We start from the raw sequence: 5289 nt of genomic DNA on the forward strand, positions 1-5289 counted from the left end.
GCACACCTGTAATCCCAGCTACCCTGGTGGCCAAGGCAGGAAAATCACTTGAGCTTGGGAGGCAGAGGTTGCAGTGAGCCAAGATCATGCCACTGCACTCCTGCCTGGGCCACAGAGCTAGACTCTGTCTGAAAAAAAAAGAAAGAAATATGTAAGGTAAAGTCAACTACCCATAAAAGAATGAGCAAAGGAGACTGGAAGCAGTGGCTCACGCCTCTAATCCCAGCACTTTGGGAGGCCGAGGCGGATGGATCATCTGAGTCAAGAGTTCAAGACCAGTCTGGTCAACATGGAGAAACCTCGTCTCTAGTAAAAACACAAAATTAGCCGGGCGTGGTGGTACATGCCTGTAATCCCAGCTACTCAGGAGACTGAGGCAGGAGAATCACCTGAACCCGGGAGGAAGAGGTCGTGGTGAGCTGAGGTTGTGCCATTGCACTCCAGCTTGGGCAACAATAGCTGGACACTCCGTTTCAAAAAAAAAAAAAAAAAAAAAAAAAAATGAGCAGAGGACATGAACTAGTACTTCTCTTTTTTTTTTTTTTTTTTTTTTTTTTTGAGACGGAGTCTTGCTCTGCCGCCCAGGCTGGAGTGCAGTGGCCGGCTCTCAGCTCACTGCAAGCTCCGCCTCCCGGGTTCAAGCCATTCTCCTGTCTCAGCCTCCCGAGTAGCTGGGACTACAGGCGCCCGCCTCGTCGCCCGGCTAGTTTTTTGTATTTTTTAGTAGAGACGGGGTTTCACCATATTAGCCAGGATGGTCTCGATCTCCTGACCTCGTGATCCGCCCGTCTCGGCCTCCCAAAATGCTGGGATTACAGGCTTGAGCCACCGCGCCCGGCCGAACTGGTACTTCTCAAAAAAAGAAATATGAATGCACCCAATGCGCACATAAAAAGAATACTCGATTTCACTGCTAATTCAAATAATGCAAATTAAAATAGCAATAGATGCAATTTTTAACCAATCAAATTGGCAAAGCTTTAAAAGTTTAATAACAAAACATGTTGATTGGCAAGCAGGGAAACACATTACCGGTGGAGGTATACAAATTTATAATACTTTTGGAGGAAAATTTGGCAATATTTCTTTTTTAAGAATTCTTTTAATTCTCAAAAGGCAAGGTACTTCTATATAGAAGGGTGTGCCCTTACAGATGGAAAAATGGTGAGCCCACATTTGGACAAGGGAGGGGAGGGGTTCTTATCCCTAAGGCACTTGGCCCCTGCTGCGGTATCATTCCCCTATAGGCTAGGGTTAGACCGCACAGGCTAAACTAATTCTGATTGGCTAATTTAAAGGGCATGACAGGGTGAGTGCTTTGGCGGGAGTCAGGGCAGAGCAGGTAGCAGGTGATCTGAATGAGTTAGGGTGGAGCAGGAGATTAGAATGAGTTAGGGTGGAGCAGGTGATAGGAAGGAATTAGAGTGGAGCAGGTGATCGGAATGAGTTAGGGTGGAGCAGGTGATCGGAATGAGTTAGGGTGGAGCAGGTGATCGGAATGAGTTAGGGTGGAGCAGGTGATCCGAATGAGTTAGGGTGAAGCAGGAGATTAGAATGAGTTAGGGTGGAACAGGTGATCGGAATGAGTTAGGGTGGCGCAGGAGATTAGAATGAGTTAGGGTGGAGCAGGTGATCGGAATGAGTTAGGGTGGAGCAAGAGATTAGAATGAGTTATGGTGGAGCAGGAGATTAGAATGATTTAGGGTGGAGTAGGTAATCGAAAAAGGTTGCTTTACAAGGAAGTTTAGTTTAAAAGTAGAAGGCAGGCCGGGCGCGGTGGCTCAAGCCTGTAATCCCAGCACTTTGGGAGGCCGAGACGGGCGGATCACGAGGTCAGGAGATCGAGACCATCCTGGCTAACACGGTGAAACCCCGTCTCTACTAAAAGATACAAAAAAAAAAAAAAAAAAAAAAACTAGCGGGGGGAGGTGGCGGGCGCCTGTAGTCCCAGCTACTCGGGAGGCTGAGGCAGGAGAATGGCGTAAACCCGGGAGGCGGAGCTTGCAGTGAGCTGAGATCCAGCCACTGCACTCCAGCCCGGGCAACAGAGCGAGACTCCGTCTCAAAAAAAAAAAAAAAAAAAAAAAAAGTAGAAGGCAAAGAACTGAACATAGCGCCTTTTAGTCTCTGTCTCTTCCTCTCTGTGCCTCTCTTTCTCTCTCTTTGGTTCCCTCTTTTTCTGTCTCTTCCTTTCCCTCTTTGCCTCTCTGCCTCTCCTCTCTCTCCTCTACGGTAGGGACCTGTGGGAGTGGAGCTACTCTCTCTTTCACCGAGAAGAAAGGAAAGGGGGTGTTTGCGTCAGGTTCAACCCTTGAAATTAGTGGAAGGCCCAACCCCTCAACATTAGGGATGTCTCACCTTGAAATTTGGTAATATTTCTAAAAAATGCAAGTGCAACATATACACCATGGAATATTATGCAGCCATAAAAAAGGATCAGTTCATGTCCTTTGTAGGGACATGGATGAAGCTGGAAACCATCATTCTGAGCAAACTATCGCAAGGACAGAAAACCAAACACAGCATGTTCTCACTCATAGGTGGGAACTGAACAATGAGAACACTTGGACACAGGGTGGGGAACATCACACACCGGGGCCTGTCGTGGGGTGGGGGAAAGGGGGAGGGATAGCATTAAGAGACATACCTAATGTAAATGATGAGTTAATGGGTGCAGCACACCAACATGGCACATGTATACATATGTAACAAACCTGCATGTTGTGTACATGTACCCTAGAACTTAAAGGATAATAATAAAAAAAAATTCAAGTGCAAATACTTTTAATCCAGAGGTAACTCCTCTAGGAATCTGTTCTACAGATAAATTCACACAAGAACAGAAAGATGTTTAATAAAGGTTGTATATTTCTGCATTAACTAGTAAAAATAAAAAGTAAAACAGTAAATAATTCCATCTGGTTCAGGAAAGTGTCTATAGAGAACATGGAAGGTGTTTTTCTCATTTTGCCACTTTTTTTCTTTTTTGAGAGGCTCTTACTCTGTCATCCAGGCTGGAGTGCAGTGGTGCTGTCATAGCTCACTGCAGCCTTGAACCCCTAAGCTCAAGTGATTCTCCCACCTCAGCCTCCCGAGTAGCTAGGACTACAGGCATACTCTACCACAGATGGCTAATTTTTAAGTTATTTTTTAAGAGGCAGGGTTGCTATGTTGCCCAGACTGGTCTCGAAATCCTAGGCTCAAGCAACCCTCTTGTTTTGGCCTCTCAAAGTGTAGGGATTACAGGCTTGCACACTGTGGCCAGCCCACCTTTCTTTACTTTTCTTTTTTTTTTTTTTTTTTTTTTTGAGACAGAGTCTCACTCTGTTGCCCAGGCTGGAGTGCAGTGGCACAATCTCAACTCGCTGCAATCTCTGCTTCCCACGTTCAAGCCATTCTCCTGGCTCAGCCTCCCAAGTAGCTGGGATTACAGGCGTGCACTAGCACGCTCGGCTTATATATATATAACGATCTCGGCTCACTGCAAGCTCCACCTCCTGGGTTCACACCATTCTCCTGTCAGTCTCCCAAGTAGCTGGCACTACAGGCACATGCTGCCACGCCCAGCTAATTTTTTGTATGTTTTTTAGTGATCCGCCCGCCTCAGCCTCCCAAAGGCCCGGCTAATTTTTAATTTTTTTTTTTTTATATTTAGTAGAAACGGGGTTTCACCATGTTGGCCAGGCTGGTCTCGAACTCCTGACCTCAAGTGATCCACGCTGCTCAGCCTCCCAAAGGGATGGGATTACAGGCACAAGCCACCACCCCCAAAGCCCACCTTTCTCAAATAATATTTATTCAACTCTTCAAATAAGTGATAGGAGTCTAAATTCAATCTCACCATTTATCATTCTATTTGCCCACCCATCAGTTCTTGGTAATATGTGTTAATAGGCATGGCCTGGGAAAACAAAATGCACTGATAATTTTTAGTCTAACTGCTGTGTATCCATTACAGGTATCGCTCATCTTGCAAAATGGATATCGTTCAACAAAATTGAAAATAAAAGACTTCTGACTGGGAGCGGTGGCTCACGCCTGTAATCCCAGCACTTTGGGAGGCTGAGGCGGGCGATCACGAGGTCAGAAGATCTAGACCATCCTGGCTAACACGGTGAAACCCCATCTCTACTAAAATACAAAAAAATTAGCCAGGCGTGGTGGCAGGAGCCTGTAGTCCCAGCTACTCCGGAGGCTGAGGCAGGAGAATGGCGTGAACCCGGGAGGCGGAGCTTGCAGTGAGCCGAGATCGCGCCACCGCACTCCAGCCTAGGTGACAGACAGAGACTCCGTCTCAAAAAAAAAAAAAAAAAAAAAAAGACTTCTCTAGATTAAAATCCATGTCCTACTAATATTTCAGAAGTTAATGTTCCTTCCCAGATACAATCGATTGGATTAAAATTTTGATTCAAGAAGGGATTAAGATAATTTCTGGAACATATATTGGGCATTGCCATGTAGCTGCACTATGTATTTATGGGGACATACCAACAGTTCTTTTGTCACTTGTCTCATGTATGTGACAGAAAGAACCTGGAGGGCAATGAAGTCAGGACACTTCACCTGTGGTCCTCCAGTCCCACCTCCATCTGACCAAGGATGAGACACTTTTAAAGAGTTTTTGTTCAGTCATCAGATATCGGGAAGGGTTACTATATGGCAGGCCCTTACACTCAGTTATATTCAGTTCTGTATACCATACCACCATATAGCATATATTATGAGTGTGGTATAATCTAGTGTAATAAAATGTTAAAAAATAAAATAAATAAAATAATACAATAAGAGGTATACAGAGCTGCCAACTGCATGTGAACAAGCCACGTTCTCTCAGATTTTTCACTCTTCTGCTTAAACCTTCAGTAGCTCCCCAGTACCTTCAAATTAAGTCCACATCCTAAGCTTGGCATTCAAGGTGCTTCATCATCTATCACCTGTCCACTTCTTTGGCCTCAGCTCTTGACACTGCTCTCATCTCTTGAGATGCCTACGTTACTCTCAAATCTAATTATTTGCAGCTCCGCCCCACCCCGCCCTGCATTGTTTCACTGAACTATGACTTTGCAAATGTTTCTTTTGCTGCCTGTTTGGAAAAATGTGTAGTCAGTGTTTGAGACCTGGCTCAGAAATCAGTCTTTCCATAAAGGCTTGCCCTGGTTCCTCTCTATATTTTCTGAATACCTTTATTATCACACTTAATACACTATATTGAAGTTATTCATTTACATTGTTAAGGAAGTATGGAAATGAAACGTAAAATAAATCCCCATTAGTGTTTAAGCTCCTTGA

The sequence above is a fragment of the Rhinopithecus roxellana genome, chromosome 10, assembly GCF_007565055.1.
Source record: "Rhinopithecus roxellana isolate Shanxi Qingling chromosome 10, ASM756505v1, whole genome shotgun sequence".
Taxonomy (NCBI): Eukaryota; Metazoa; Chordata; class Mammalia; order Primates; family Cercopithecidae; genus Rhinopithecus; species Rhinopithecus roxellana.